Source organism: Chelonia mydas, chromosome 2 (genome assembly GCF_015237465.2).
Source record: "Chelonia mydas isolate rCheMyd1 chromosome 2, rCheMyd1.pri.v2, whole genome shotgun sequence".
Classification (NCBI taxonomy): domain Eukaryota; kingdom Metazoa; phylum Chordata; order Testudines; family Cheloniidae; genus Chelonia; species Chelonia mydas.
The window spans coordinates 112,426,130-112,442,934 of NC_057850.1; the positions used below are offsets into that span (position 1 = coordinate 112,426,130).

General features: G+C 42.8%; 1 long non-coding RNA gene across 1 annotated transcript in view; it reads right to left on the minus strand.

Moving 5' to 3' along the window:
* Positions 1-16,805, minus strand: part of LOC122464548 — an 83,562-nt gene that overhangs the window by 7,943 nt on the left and 58,814 nt on the right. Inside the window, exon 2 of the long non-coding RNA XR_006288696.1 lies at positions 14,248-14,348. This is a non-coding gene — a long non-coding RNA (uncharacterized LOC122464548). The remainder of the gene's footprint in view (positions 1-14,247; positions 14,349-16,805) is intronic.

The following is a 16,805-nucleotide window of genomic DNA, read 5'->3' on the forward strand; positions in this document are numbered from 1 at the left end:
ACAGAAGGGGGTGTCAACATGGCCAGAACTATTCCACACATGTAGCCACAAGGAGGTGCCTCAACAGTGAGTAGACAGTGCTGTGACAGGGCCTTAGACTTAAAGGATCATGTTGAGCACTTTTTTGCTTGCTTCAAAATTTCTCCTTGTGGGAGAAAAGCTATAGTAGTCCATAATAATGACCTAAACACTACAGTAAAATGGTGTTCCTGTTGCTTACTGCAGAGAACAGTATTTCTTTTTTTATGTTGTCTCTCTTGCTGTCAGGGAACTATTTATATATTCATACTGATATTTGTTTGTATTGTTTTACAAGATCTGTGTCCTAAAAAGCGTCTGATGCTCAAAATTTAACCATTTTTTGTTTGTTTTAGGCATCAAGATATACTTTTCCCTATTAAAAAAACAAGCATTAGGGGGAAAATGTTATTTTAACTCAATTTTCAAAATATAATATTCCCTTTTTACAGTTTTCCTGGCTGAGGTAATTGTTCTGAGGCATCTTGTCTGGCTATGCCAATTCTGTCACATACACTAATATAAAGTAATGATATGAGGCTGACTTAACTTGACCTAATAGGGTGCATTTTAAAAAGACTGGATGGGAGGTAAGTGTGCACATTGTGCTACTTGTTAAGGAAATTGTTGATGTTCCTCATTTGTGTGGCTTTCACTACTGCATATGTTTAAAATATCTGCCTCGACAAATGCAAAATCACATAATCCCTTAGTACATAAAAAGTGATTCCTAAATTACACATTGTTTGAATAAAGCCCTGTTGTATTAATTTAAATGCAATGGGCCCAAGTGTCAAAGCTGTTACCAAGACCGCGTCGCTGTCCAATATTAAACAGTCTTAAACAAGGTTTGAGGTTTGGTATACAGAGAACTCAGGCTGTTTAGTACCGTGGCAAACACACGATTTAAAAACCCTTTCTATATTTTTTTTTTTTAAGATACAGGAAAAAAGAGAAAAACAGTTAAAGCATTTTAAATGTAAAATATTAAATAAGGCTTTTTTTAACACAATCCATCTTCCCTTTTCTTTTAGCTGGACAGAATCTTTATGTAAGCGGGGGGAATAGTCCCGCTCTTGTGGGGAACTTTCCTGGCTTCTGCACTACCCCGGTGAAGTGGGCTAGTGAAAGGATCTGAGTCCTCGCTCCCACTTCCTTTACCCAGTGGCCTCCCTGCCCTTGAGGACTCCCCTTCCACTCTCCTGTCTCGCAGAGTCCTCGTAACCCCAACAAGGCTGGACCCAGGATTCCTGGGGGGCTCGACCCCCAACCCTGCTGTGGTCATCTAGGACAGGGGCTAGGGTATCCCCACTCCGGGGTACTCTCTCTGCACTGGGCACATCTCTGACCCACTGACCATTACATACAAGTTAAAGCAAATGCAAGTTATTTAATCAACAATTAATTTTAACAAGAATAGGGAAAAATGGGAAAGGTTAAAGGAAACACATCACCCCGCTCTGTGGCAGGGAACATCACAAACAGTGTCTCTGGAATGTCAGGGCAGCTCACAGTCTGTTCCTTGTAAGACCCAGGCCTTCTTCTCAGGCCCTGGCTGTGCTGCAGGGACGCTGTGGGTTGGACACTTGCTCTGGTGGTGGCCACACGCTCTCAGGCTCTCAGTGGTAGGACCCTTCTTCCCAGTGTCGCCCCCGCCCTGTTGTGGTTACGATCCAAGCCTGGCCTGCAGAGCCTCTTGGCTGAGGCGTCTCCCTGTGCTGGACCGGCTGCCCAGGGTCCCCCTCGGTCTTTCCAGCTGCTCACCGCACCCAGCTCCGGACTGCTCCAGCCCCAGCTCCACCACTCTGTCTCTGCGCTGCTGCTGCTCTGCCTCCAGCTCCCTGGGCTGCGTCTTTGGCCCCTCTGCCTCTGGTTGCTACAGCTCTCCTCCCAGGGCAAGTCTGCTCTCTCTGGGCTGTGTCTCTGGCTTTGGGGCTGCAGCTCTGCTCCCAGGATAGGGTCTGCTCTCTCTGGGCTGCATTTCTGGTCCCTCTGGATCTGGCACAGCTCTGCTCCCCAGCTTAGCTTAAGCCCTGCTTTCTCCTTAGCTTGGCCCCACTCTGTCTGACCAGGCAAATCCAGCACACGTGGAGGACGGGACCTCCCTGGCCTCCTGACTCCCTGATTAGCCTGCCCGCCCTGTCATTCAGGCTGACCTGGAGCATTGGCGTCTCCCCATTGTTCCTGAGGGCTGTCAGTCTCAGGGTCCTGATTTTCCCATAGACCCTTCCCCTTTTAGTACTGGGAGCTAGCAACTAAAACACCCCCACTGAATGTTAGTAAGGGGGCAACAGTCCCCTTACATTTAGAAGGAAAACCCTCTTCTTTGACAGTTTCTTAGGCAGTTTCCTTTTTGAGGAAAAAGAGAAAAAATTAGTTGAGCTGGGCTAGACCTACTGTTTTTGTAGGGTTGCTAACTATCCTGGTTTGGCCAGGAATTTCCTGGAGTTGGGCTCCATCTCCCAGATGCTACTACCAATCTGGGAGATTTTAGGCTGCTAAAAGTCCAGCAGCGCAGTGGGGCTAAGTCAGGCTCTCTACCTGCCCTGGCTCTGCACTGCTCCCAGAAGCGGCTGGCATGTCTGGCAGTGACTCCTAGGTGGAGGCGTGGCCAGGGGGTCTCCATGTACTGCCCCCCGCCCCAAGCGCCAACTCCGCAGCTCCCATTGGCTGGGAACAGGGAACTGCAGCCAATGGGAGGTGCAGGGGTGGTGCCTGCAGGCAGAAGCAGTGCACAGAGCCGCCTGCCCACCCCTGAGCCTAGGAACTGCTGCCAGACATGCTTCCGCTTCCAGGATCCACCTGAGGTGAGCACCACCTGGCTGGAGCCTGCACCCTGAACCCCCTCCCCAGTCACTTGTCCCAGCCTCCTCCCTCACTCAAACTCCCTCCCAGAGCCCCCACCCCAACCCTCTACCCAAGCCCAATGAAAGTGAGTGAGGGTCGGGGAGAGCATGCGGCGGAGGGAGGGGGGCTGGAGTGAGTGGGGGCAGGGGCCTCAGATAAGAGGAGGGGCAGGGACGGGGCTTGGGAAAGGGGCGGGGCAAGGGTGTTTAAGTTTGTGTGATTACATGGCTGGCAACCCTATGTTTTTGTTAAAGTCAGATCCTGTTTTCTTGAAGGCAAAGTAAGAAAAAACAGACACAAGAGGGGAGAGAAAAGAAGAAAATGCAGTTTCTGTTTCTGATGACTATCACTTGCAGTCTCAGTGCTGGAAAAACACCGCATAGCACATGGCTTTATCAGCCACTCTGAGACATGGCAAACTTGTAACAGCATCAGGCTGTTCAGGGCATTGATTTTTAAAAGCTTGTTTGGTCACAGGCTTACAGCAGTGTTGCAAAATATCCAATCTTGGCCAGCTAAGCCATACTCTCATTAAACAGAAGACAAAAGAAGAGGGATAGGAAAGAGAATAAATAGTGTGGGCGTGATAGCGCTCACTCCATCCCAGCCAAGAAAGGCTAAAATGAGTTCCTCAGGGTTCAGCCTGTACTACATAGACACACCTGCAGAGCCTGCTCCACTTTCAGGCAATGAGCTTAAAAGGGAGAGTTTATCACAGGAAGGGGGTTTCAACCAGGAGGGAGTGTGTTGTGCCTCAGAGTTCACTGAATTGGGCAGCAGCCACCAAGAGGAAGATAGCTTTCAAACCTCGGCCTCCCAGAAGAGCCTGATTGGTCAGGTGCCAGCCAATTGCAGCAGCAAGGAGTTAAAGATAAACCCTGACCTAGGGTCTAGTGGTGCTTAACCTTCATAGACAAGCCAGACCTGTATTAAACTCTGTGAAGCACTTGGAGATTGAATGTCTTCATAATTGGAAGGACTTCTAAAGGGCAAGGATCTCTGCAAATTCCCAAATGGGAGCTAAAAAGGCCCAGTCTATCTCAGTAGGGAAGGAAAAGGACATACTGCGTGTGTCTCACACACCTATATCACAGATGGTGTTTGCCATTTCCACCAGCCTAATCCCAATGTCATTTAAGTCCCTCTTTCTGGCCCAGGCTGGTCAGGACCTTTCTTAGGATGAAGAGGGTCTGACGGCGTTAAGAAAGAACCTGGGGTCCCAGGAGATGGTGGGGATGGCAGCCATGTTGGTAAATCTTACTGCAGTGTCTGTTAACAGACTGCTGCTGCTTCTGTTTATCCCTCACCCCCAACTTCTTTCTTTAAGGACCCCAAAAGGAGTGATGGCTGGAAAAACCCATCCTCATTATTTTGTTCACCAGTTAAGCTAATTTCTGACACACCAATTTTGGTTCATTGATTTCTGTTGTTTACCAGTCATGGGCTTAACACAGTCCCTGGGTTTTCAGTAGGTCTTTTTGGACTAATTCAGTCACTGTCTCCCTTTTGCACCCTTTCCCCTCAACACTGATAATGTGATTGCAACATTTTGTAAACTTTTATCCTCTCTTCCACAAGTGAACTCACAATTAGGCTAAACTTGGAGGCCCAAATTATTTCAACAGCCCGAAACATCAAGATGCAACGGAGACACACCATGAATGAATTTGGACCAATTTTTTTTAAGATGGTATTTGTTGCCTGTAACAGAAGACTTTTTTCTAAGAAGCAGTTTGTGTGCGTGTGATGTTTAATATGTATAGGTATGTTGGTGGACCACCCTTCCTGAGCCTGAAATTTGCTTAAACTTGCGCTCAACTTTAAGCATGTGAGTAGTTCCCTGAAAGTCAACTCATGTGCTGGAAGTCATGCACGTGCTTAAGTGCCTTGCCAGATTGAGGCCAATAAGAGTAGGTGTAATCTTCGCACGTAGGGAATAAGAACAAAGGGAGATGTGTATAGTGGTCATTGCGTGGTTAGAGAACAGATGTTAACGTGTGCACCTCTTCTTCCATCACTTTGATATTAAGTTGTGTCCCTTTGCAGCTCCTATTGTGGTGCTCCTGCAGCATCTTTGATTTATTCTTTTTAAGGGGGCCTAATTCCCTTGTTGGCTCTCAATTTGCATGTTCTTATTGTTGGTCTTACTACACCACTGGCTTACTACCACAGGAAAATCCTGCTTCAATGGACTGTACCTCCCAGGGGCAACTATGCCAGTTTTATGATAGGTTTCCACTGGCAGTGTGGGGCAAAATGTCCTGAAAGTAGGGGAGAACGTGGCCTTTACCAATTAAAACAAAATAATTAGCTGTCAATGCAATGTTATAATGAGGGAGTTCTGTATTTCTATTGCTATGGTTTCTTTTACCTATAATCTTTTAAAAACCGTTTTGAATAACTTTGTCTGTTTGTTAAAGGTTTCTGAAAGTTAGCTCTAGATCTGTGAATAGCATAGAGGTGCTGCTCTTTGCTATAAACTAGTTAGGGACGTAAATTTCTTTTTATAGAATCTTTGAAACTAGAGATGGGAAAAGCCTGATTAAATCATCTATTCTATCCCACGAGGCCAGCACAAGATGGCTTCCTCAAGTATATCTTCCAGTACTTTGCTTAGTCCCCTTTTAAATAACTCAGATGATAGGGTTTCCATCACTTCCCTTTGGAGACTATTTCATACTCTAATATAGTCTGGAGTTCCCATGCAGTCAGTCTACATTAGTCTTTGCATAATTTCATCCCCTTACTGTTAATTAACCCTCCTTGTCCCACTCTAAATAACTTCCTTGGTTTTCACACCCATCAAATACTTGTACACTGTTGTCATGTTCCCCGTTAGTCATTGTGAAGACTCCCCGTATACAGGCCTAAGGAGATGCTTCCCACCTAAAGGAAGGGATGTGTTGCCACAGTTAATTTTCCTCTCTGAGAATCCCAAATACAAATATCTAATTCAAGACTCAGTCCTGCAAGATTCTGAGTAATTCTTTGAGGTTCTGAGGTCCCGCCGGTCCCCAGCACTTCGCAGGACCAAGGCATAAATCTTCTCAAACAGGTGGAAAGGCATTTAAAGAAGTTAGAATAATATGCCAGAGTTAATGGAAAGCTTGTTTAGATGCAATTTTAGTATTTAATCCATTTGTTAAATCTATTAGAAAGTACTGTTTAGTTTTCTCATTAAAGTTAATACATCATTGTTTCACTCAAGCTGGAAAATCAGGCTCTTTGAAATGAAACCTTTTTGTGCAGCTAGAACCATTCAATCCCAGTGTTCCCTGCCAGTTTTGGCTGCCTATATGTCCACTCGTCCTCCAAATCCCTCCTCAAGATTGTTAGGTTGCTGGGGAGGGGCTGTGTGTGAAGTCATTTGCTACTATTCTCACATTGCATTGTTCGCTCTTTCTACTACCTTTTTTTTTTCTTTTTTTTTTTTTTTTTTCCCACCATATCTCATTGCAACCTCTTGTCTAATTTAGTTTCCTCAGTAAAGAATCTGTTTCAGAATTTGTGCTTTCCAAATATCCATAATATGTTTTTTAGTGTAATCCATCCTACCCCACCTCCCAGGTACTATGTGGAATTTTAATGGCTTAATCTCATTCTTTTCTGTTGCCCATGTGATGGATTTGGGTAGGCCTGTACCCATTTATGTGATCCATTTTGTATCTGATCATACTTTGTGCCTTGTGGTGAGATGCAGTTTAGACTAGCATATGCATAACCGGATTGTGATGTATAGTAAAACCCCAAGGAGTGGGAGTTTCTCTTCCTGTGTTAGCACTCTATTGTTGTGTTATCAAGTTGACTACCAAGGAGTATTTGTCCTGACTATGACTCTTATCTGCTGGTCCGCCCACTAGGGAACAAGTGTTTTGCATGTGAACCCAGCATAACTAGGGCGTGAGGTTTTATGTGGGGACTGATGGTCGGGACTGTAGTTTTTTAAACTGGGGGCTTCTGTGTGCAAGAGGCCAACCACTGCTAGCAGCAAGGACTTGCTGCAGGGGAGATGAGGAAGTCTCCACCTAGCCTGAGCAAGGATATAGCTTGGACCCAAATGGATGGGTGAAATCAGTCTAAAATGGGATTGCATTCAGGTTTGTTTGGTTTTTTTTTGCCTAGACCTTCAATGCTCTTGGGCTAACAGTACAGTGTGTTTGTATTTAAGAGGTTCCTTTGCAAATCTCGTTTTCCTTACTTTACCTGCCACATGTCCCTGAAGAGTTAATTATAAATCAGAGTGCCCACGGGGGTGGCGCTCTGGAGACGGAGGTGCATAACTGACTGTGGAGGCTTGGGAGGTTCAGCCCTGGTTTCAAGGAATTCAGCATCCCAAGTCGGGGTTCCAAACAAGGAGTCTGTACCCCAGGAGCGTGCCTAGGAGGCCAAAACTAGAAGCAGTGTCTGGACACGGTGCAGACCCAGTTGGCTTGGGGCCATGTGGGGTCCAGTGGTTGAGTTCAATACAGCAGACTGGTGACTTTCTACCGGGGGACTCAGCCTGGGCTGTAACAGTTTGTATTTCCCACTCCTCTAGGCCTCTGTTCAGCAAGGTAGTTAAGCACATGCCTAACTTTAAGCACATGAGTAGTCCCATTTGAAGTTCCTTTGTTGTATGCCTTTTGTATTTGTAACATTCACCTCTTCATCCTTTAACTCACCTCGGCTCATATATGTGATAGCAAAACACGTAAAAACACATGAAGTTTAAAAACACAAAAAACCTTCAGTGCATTTTATATTTTAAAGTCTTTTGCTGACAGATTTTGTTGCTGCTGTTTCCACATGATTCCTTTTGTCTGACATTTTACCAGCATCCAACCTGACGCCCAAGTAAATGTGCTTTGGATGGGGAACAAGGACTGTGGTTAGGGATAGAATCCAAGCCTGATGCACATGCAGGTGAGTGGCAGCTCTGAAGCCCTTCACAGCCTCTATTCTAGCCCTGTGCAGAAATAGGAGTTGAAACTCCAGCATACATCTTCTCTGAATACTTCTGTAAACACTGGATCCGCATGAGCCCAGTGGCCATGCCCCTTACTTTCCACAGTAGCCCCTCCGTGCTTGTCTTTATGGAGCTGACACAAAGTCTGGGGAGTCCCTTAAGCACTCCCTCTGCAGCTACTCATTCCCTATGCAGCAGAAATATTGTGCTGCTTCTGTACTGCAGCCTTTTTCAGCCCCCACATCCCTGTGTGAAGTAAAGAGATTCTATGACTGGTGGTGGTGCTGATTTGGCTGAGAAATCGTGATGGGGGGAGGGGAGGGATAGCTCAGTGGTTTGAGCATTGGCCTGCTAAACCCAGGGTTGTGAGTTCAATCCTTGAGGGGGCCATTTAGGGATCTGGGGCAAAAACTGGGGATTGGCCCTGCCTTGAGCTGGGGGGGTTGGACTAGATGACCTCCTGAGGTCCCTTCCAACCCTGATAGTCTATGGAGTCTTCTGAGCTCTTTGATTACATGGGACCTGAACTGGAGAGACATGGCCGTATAGGATGTCAGAGCACTATCCAATTAAGAGCTGAAAAGTAGGGTGGTGTATGCAGAGGGCTGCAGTGATTTTTTTTGTTTGGTTTTTTTTTTTTAAATCTCTGTGCCAAGGGTTCTGAAATAGGAGCAGTTTGTCTTGGTAATTAGGCCAGAATTATAATAGTTTGGATTTCTTTTCTCATTGCTATGGGGATGAAACGGATCCTTTTTTCCTCATCCAGAGACTTGGTGGTGCAAATTCAAAACTGACACAGCCCTTAGAAGTTAATTTGATAGCACATCATTTGTTTGCTCATGCTGAACTATCCTTTTTTGCTTTCTAAAAGTTGATAGGCACCGTTCCTTCTTTGGCATTTGATTTCAGTGGCTGTAATGTTGTTCCCATTTCAACAGTTAAACATCTGGGTGTTTTTTCTTGACTCCAAGCTATCTTGACAGGCCGCAGGAGCGTGATTTTAACTCCTCAGCTGCTGGCAGCTCATGTAATGTTTGTGATTTGTAGAACACCGTGTATTCTGAGAACGCGCCCAAGATGGAACGCTGGATTTCAGTGGTGATGCCTTTGAAACATGTCAGGTCGGGTGTAGTTTGCCCTGTGTACTATGCAATGGAGGAGCACTAGGCTTGAGTTGCTGCAGTCTTAGGCCGGTGCTATGAAATAATTCTATTGGTATGATCATGGAGTAATGAAGTGGTGAATGAAGCCCATTTGAATGCATCATTTGCAGCAGGTGGACGTGTAGTTCCCGCAGATGCCCTCCTTTGTTACTACTGTCTGGATTACTGCAGTTCAGTTTTCAGTGGCCTTCCAGCAAAATCAATTGATGAACTATGGAATGCTGCTTTAAGGCTCTAGTTATCAGACAAGCCTAATTGACAGAAGGATGATCCCATATATAGATCTTCTAATTGGCTACAAGCAGCTCATCATATTGATTTAAAATTTTGTTCTTACTACATTTAAAGCCACAGCTAATTATGATCATTCCCTACTCCTTGCTTTTTTGATTTGTAGATCAAGTTTCCTTCTGCATGAGCTCATTCCTTTTTTGCCAACCCAAAAAATACCCTTGTAGGGAACTCCATTCCCACTCTTAAGTTCCATAAAATGTGTATAAATCACTGCTGGTAGCAAGATCACTAAACTTGGTGCACCAATAATTTGGTGCACCATGGCAAATTCTGGTTTCCTGGTGAGTCTTTGATGGTCTTAGCCCTCCAAACCTTCCACTATTTTAAATGCATACTAACAATGATTAAAACACTTGATTAAATATGATGTAAATTATGGGGAAAAAAATTTAAAGTAAAGGGGTATGATAGTTTTAATGTGCTCATTTTTATAAGTGAGGAGAGAAACTGGTGGAGAGATGTGCCCTACATTTTATAAAATGTATCGCTTACTATATTTGGATAAAGCACTAGGAGGGTGCTAAAAAACCTCAGGAAAAATAGTGTTACTAACTGGTTCATTATTAGCAAAGCATGTTTATTACTTATGACATTTCTGTGAAGATTGATACATCACTATTAGGATGGAAGATATAATTGTGGTTGATAGGATTTTCCTAGAACTTTTCCCAGACTTTAGGATATGGACCCTTTGGATGAAAGTCCTTGCTCAAGCCCAAATCCTGAACTGAAAACTAGGATAGGTACAGCAGCATGTCCATATGGCTCTCAAGACTAGGGCTTCAGTCTTTGCAGTCTTCACTTCCAGTGAAATCAATGGGAATTTTTTGTCTGAGTACACCATATTCTGCCACCAGTTTTTAAGGAGACTAAAAAAGTACCACTTAACAGCCAATGGCACAAAGTCAGGGCCAGATTTCAAGATTAGTTAGGAATCCAAATTAGGCTTATTCATTTCAAATGGCTAGCAGATATAGTCACCAATACCCTGGGGGTAAAACCTATTACTTAATTTTATTATTCCATGTCTTTGAAATCCATATTTACTTTTTTATTCATTATTTTATTATCTAATTCAAATTAAAGGGAATATGTCTGGACTCTCTGCTGTGTATAAAGTTTATTATCGAATTATGACTAACTATATGAATAATTACCAATTACAAGAAAACAATGCAGATGGATAGCTTCATTAAGCAAGCGACATGGGGTCATTATAAGGTTCTGGTTGCTGCCCCCAATCTTAGAAAAAATATAGTTCTCTGAACCACCAATCTGAACTGGTGATAAAATATCACAAGTAGGCTCACATTAAGCTGGATAATATGCAGGCTGCTTGATTTGTATTGAATATGTGTCTGGTGGCTGGAACCCACTGTAATGAACTAGCCCACAAATCACAGCTTAATGGGAATCTACTTATACATATTGCTTAATTAAAAGTTGTGAGCTTATTAACATGTGTCTTTGGCACTGAGCTTTGGGGATGTAATCTCTGTGCAAATAAGACTAGGTTGTAAAAGTTTTATAGATTGACAATGATATTAAATTCCATACCTAATAACCCATCATTTTTGCAAAGAATGGTTCATGTTCTGTATTTATGCACTATTCTGGCCAAGTATTTATTTATATTCTTTACAGCACAGGACCTGCTGTATTTCTTTTATTTAAGAAACCCAGTGCTACTGATTCTTCACCTGTTTTCCCTTCTTTTTCTGGGTGGTGTACACCACTATGCCCAACATAAAATCTCTATTTTTATTATTATAGCAGCACCCCAGTAGCATAGCACCATTAGTTAAGATTGTGCCAGTGTTTCCATTATAAACCTCCATTTTCATGGGTTTACAACTCCACTGTAAAAATTTGCTCCAGGCTCAAACTTGGAATAGAAGGTCTTAAATTGGGAGAGAACATTTTTAACAATTAAAAGAAAAATCTACAGTCTGTTGCTGTTTTTAGGTTACAGATGTAAAAGTCAACAGAATATAACCAGTTTCAGAATTTATTTTTTCCGGGGGTCCTCTTGTTTCGTTTATTTTTACATTATGTTTTATAGGCTTAGGCCCAGGTTCTCAAAGGTATTCTGGTGTCTAACTCCAACTGGAATCAATGGGAGTTAGATGCCTAAATCCCTTTGAGAATCTGGGCCTTACTCCTAATCTGATTTTAAAAAAAAGTAAAAATAACAAATAAAAGGATTTCTTTATATTCCTCTGAAATCATGGATTCTGACATAGGTACCTCCTCTCCCTTTCTCCCTCCCTCTGTGGGTCCCCACTTACTGTGCCTTGTCTGGTAATATTCCTTGTCGGGAATCCTCAGTAGTGTGGCTGCCCCCCAGGTGCCGGAAGCAGCAAATGGAGAGAGTTGGGTTGGTTTGTTGTGACTGGGAGTTTGGGGGCATATGTCTGTCTATTATTTCTATTTGTACTTGTGTAACAGTCATTGTAAATTAAAACATCCATTTGGTAGCAGGAACCTCCCATGTAGCAAGCACTGGAAAGGAGTGACAGAATAACCAAGGAGCCATAAGTACTGAAAGACTCTTACCTGCTTGAACAATGGGGTTTCTACCAGCAGAGCCTCCCCTTCTGAATGGGTTATCTCTTCACAGAAAGTGTGTGTGTGGGATGGGCTGGAATCCTCCCCTCCCCAGCCCCCTAAAAGCATGAGTGGTGGTATTCTCCACCTGACCAAAGAAGGACAGACTGTTTTAAAAGGTGTGGCTTTCCCAGCAAGAAGTGCGATTTCATCAGCAGCACTGGAAGACCCATCAGATTGAGGGGGCATTCAGGAGTTCATTTTTTTTTTTCCCCATAGATTTGTAACTCTCATACTTTTTTTTTTTTTTAAGGAAAGTAAAGTATGTGTTTAAAAAAACAAAACAAACAACTCCTTTTGCAAAGCCTGTGCCTCCTTGCTTTACTACCACATGACCCCTGCAGAGTGTAACTAGAGAAACCAGAGCTCATACAGCTAGGTGAATTCTGGGGGAGATCATGTCCAGGCAACTGGGGGGGCTCAGAAGGACTGAAGCACAGGTTTCAGGGTCTAGGCAGCCAGATTACAGGGTCCCACTGCCAAGAGAGGTTTCAGACATGGGGTCTGCACTTGCGGTGTGGGCCTGAGGCTATGTCTACACAACATGCAAAAACTATTGTGGTAGCAACTAGGGAGTTCATGACTGGGGCTCCCTAGTTGCTACCACAATACAAAAAATTAAGTAATAAACCCAAAAGACCTTTTTAAAATGTATTCTTGATACTAATTCCCAGAATAAAATATAGTGGCTCCAGTAGTCCATGAAATAATGAACTAAGTATAAACATTAAGGGATGTGTTGGACTTATGTGCATTTTTTTTCTGCATGGCACAGTGCATAGCAGAAACACGTGTTAATCATACACGTTATAATAATGCAAGGTCTATGATGGATCCTCTTCACTCCTTACTCAGCCAAACATCCCAGGGAAAGAAGTGTAGGTTTACCTGAGTAAGGAGTTCAGGAGGGAGGGCCAACCAGTATTTCTGGCCACACTGCAAACCACAAGAGGATGTCTATCAGCTAGCACCTATCGGGGCAGCACTGGTAGAAGGGTACACTATATGGGATTGATTCACCATTGTTACTTCCAGATTTATTTGACACTGACATAAAACTGGAGTGATGCAGTTGTGAATTCCAGAGACCAGACCTGGGAAGTCAATAGAGCTGTCAGTTGGCAACAAATGAAGCTCTGGCCCAGCTACAGTAAGTACTGTGGCTAAGCATGCTTCTCCTCTGCCCTCCAGTACTCCTGGAGTCAGATCGACCCAGATTCTCCTCAGTTTTGCCCCTTGTCTACTTATTTACACACATGCTAAATAAGTGCACAACTGGTGTAGAATACAACCACTAGTGTGAGTCAAGAATATTGATTCGGTAGCATTTTGCATCCACTTTGCACAGGTGGAAATGACCATACAACGTGCAAGGCCATGAAGAAGCAGGCCACCATTTTGACTTAATACTGTCATCCTCTTGTGCTTCAACTGACTCCATGCCAGCATTCCATAGACATGACCTTAGCCCTGTGCAAGGCAGGAGTTCCAAACACTGTGTGACTTCATGTGTCGCACTAGACACCTGAATGTGTCATAAAAACATAGCGACACCCTTAACTCCAAGCTGCATTCTGTATGTGAAAGATTTTCGTTCAAACCTTCCCTATTATGGTATATGAATATACTTTTTGGTGCTTTAATTGATATTCATATCAAACTTCCCTCACATTAATGGAGTTCACAGTTAATCTTCAGGGAGAAATCAGCACTTTTATGTGAAATTAGGTGTATATTGCTTAATCAAGGCTTTTTCAATTTAATTTACTCACTAGAAGTATTCATGCTGGTTCTCTTTGAAAAGTCCCTTTGTTTCATTTTAGCTAATAATTTTAACACAGTTATAGCTAATTATCAAAGAAACTAATGAGGCTTTTCATGACATAGTGTGATAAGTATTTCTGTTAAGTTGTTATGCTTTTTTGTTACTACAGTCTTTCCAGAAAAGCCACAAACTGTGTGGACTCAGGCTTCTCATATTCAGGTTGTCCCTGTTAATAGATCAGTTGCAGTAGGCTCCCCCCAGCCCCACCCTATGCAGAAGTGACTTTTCTACAGAACAAGTTAACTGTGGGCCATATCCTGAATTCCTAACTGAGGTCCTGCCTGTCTCCCCTATGTTTCTTGCACAGATGTAGACCTTTCTCAGAAAGATGAGTCAACTATCTCCATATCCACATCCCATACATGGATCTTGCAGAGAGCACTGCATGACATGGCAGGGAGTGGTTTGGCCTAAGGAGGAGGGGTGATGTGGAGATGGTGGGGCCCAAGCACCCATGACATGTGTTATCCCACACAGTGGCCCCTCAGAGATATCTAGGAAAATTGGCAGCCTCTGTCTACATAATTGACACTTGTTTTTAACATCACCTTTCTAATGTGGAGAGTGGAATTGAAGGTCTTCCAAGAACACAAAGCTGGCTTGGAGGCACAGAGCTTCTACATATATGGCACTGGTCTTTATGCAGATCCTGGGAAAAAACACAGAATAAGTGAGCCAGCTCCACAGCCTCTTCCACAGAGAACAGACTTCACTTCCCACCCCCCAGCACAACAATTCAGGAGAAATCTCCACCAGGAAAACTTTGCAGAGACTTTGCCTCCCACAGAAAGAGAATGTAGGGAGGGATTAACTGGGCCCTTGGTTGTTACTCAGTCTTTAATCAGGTAAACTCCTGTTGACTTCAAGATCTGGCAGCCTAAACAAAAGTTGACTCCCACCAGGACTGCAATTTGCACATTGCAATGCACTGAAAGGATTCTGGACAGTATGGGTGAAATAGTGTCCTCATTAAAGTCAATGGGAGTTTTTCCATTGGTTTCAGTGGGACCAGAATTTCACCCTATGTATATTGTGGCAGTGCTGATATTGTCACAGCCAAATTTAAATGAAAATTTGAAAGAAATAATAAACAGAATGTTTTAAAAACTGTGACAATACAGGCACTAATGTAGGGCTAAATCCTGTTCTTCTCACTCATCAAGTAGTCCCAATGACCTCAGTTAAACTAATCATGTCATTAAGATGAGTAAGACATGGCCTGCAGTGTACTGTTAAAATACACAGGATTGTTAATTGCACCCACTGAATAAAAGAAAAGCTTAGTTTGGATAAGCTCCTGAATGTTTGGACACTCATCTGAATCATATTTGAGTTATCCGATCCTCTCAAGTCTGTAAAACTGGATGGGGAATGCCAGAGCAAGAGTTATGACATGTCCACTTTTGGTCCAAACAGAAACCAGAAAGTGCAGAGGTGAATATATTTTCCATTTGCAAACATTTTAAAAAAATTAATTTGCATCTTGGTTTAAGTTCTGGACAAGATTCTTGGGTTGGTTGTTTTAAGTGAATCCATTCTTCTATCCCTAGTCAATGTAAGGAGAGAGCAGGGACATCTAGAACACACTATTCTTGACAGACTTATGTTTTGTTTTGATTTTCCTTGTAATCTTTCCTCTGCCAATGTGGAGGCTCCTTTAAAGGTGAGATGACCATGCAGTCTCTCCTTCCATTTAATCCTTGACTGCTCTGCTGAGACTGCCAGTTATTGACAAATGTGGCGGTGGTGATGGTTTTGTGTCATGAACACTTATGTCCCAGGAATGAGATAAAGCCTACCAATTCATTTTACACTGGCCTAACCCAATACCCATTGAAACCAAAGGGAGTATTTCAATGGGCTTCAAATTAGGCCCTTTAGTTGAACTTGTAAGGTATTTCAACTACTGAACGATTTAATATTCCAAAGATTTTTTTAGTTTAAGCTTCCATTTATTCTGTAATGGATTTGTCTGGCTTCTAAAGCAACTATGTGAAATAAACATTTTCCTGCAAATGTTTTACTGTGACAAAAATGTGTGGTGTTTTTTTTTTTTTTAAAGTGATAAGTCTCAATGTTTGTTGGATTCAAAAGCAAGATAAATGACATAGTATACTACTGTAAGAAAATTATGGCCTACGTTTACAAATGTGACTGGTGATTTTGAGGGCCTCATTTTTTGGGTGCCCAACTTGAAACTTCTTTTAGGAGTCTGGTTTTTGTTTTGTTTTTTTTGTTTTTTTCAGAAGTTAAGGTGTGTTAGGTGTCTCAGATTTTGGATGACCAACCTAAAATCACTGGTAACTCTCTTGAAAATGTAGGCCTAAACTGGAAAATGATTTCAAATAGTAATGGTCTGATCTTAATATGGGCTGAGCAGGAGGTGCTCAGCACCTTGCAGAATTAGGCCCTTAATATGCTCCCCCCTCCCCCCGTTCAGGGACTAGTTTAAACACTTACAAGTGATGTCTTATTACTATGATGTGGTTAGATTTAAAGATGAGTGAACCAATTTAAATAAAATCTAAAATGAAATAATCCCAAATCAAACCTTTCAAAAAATGTGTAAATGTTGTAGAGTAATAATCAAGGTAAATAACATATTTTCATGCTGTGATGGAATGCACCTGTGTATTCATGCCCTAAATTCTATTGTTGTAATCTTTGTACAAAGCATGACTTGTGAGGTATCATTTCAAAACATATAACTTGCTGACTAACGTGTATCATGGTAAAATGTGTGGGGTATCTTCATGGTAACGTTACAAATTTCCCTTGTACAATGTTAAAATTACATGTTCTGACACACATAGCATCGAACTGGTAAAAACAGACCTGTCTTGAACAAAGGAGTGTATGCCTGTCTTAATTTGCATTAAAGCAGTAAAATCATCAACCAGAAAGAAGGAAGGGAAAAAAGAGTTCCCACAGGTGAAAAAACCTAGCAGGGAACATCCTTATGCACAGACTCTGTTTCCTAGTTCTCAACTGGAAGTGCTTTCCAGGAGAGGGACTGAAACTATAAAAAGGATGTGCAAACACTAAGACCCACCTCCTCTCACTCTTTGCACCTGAGAAGACAAAAGAAGCAGCTGTTGGACTCTGG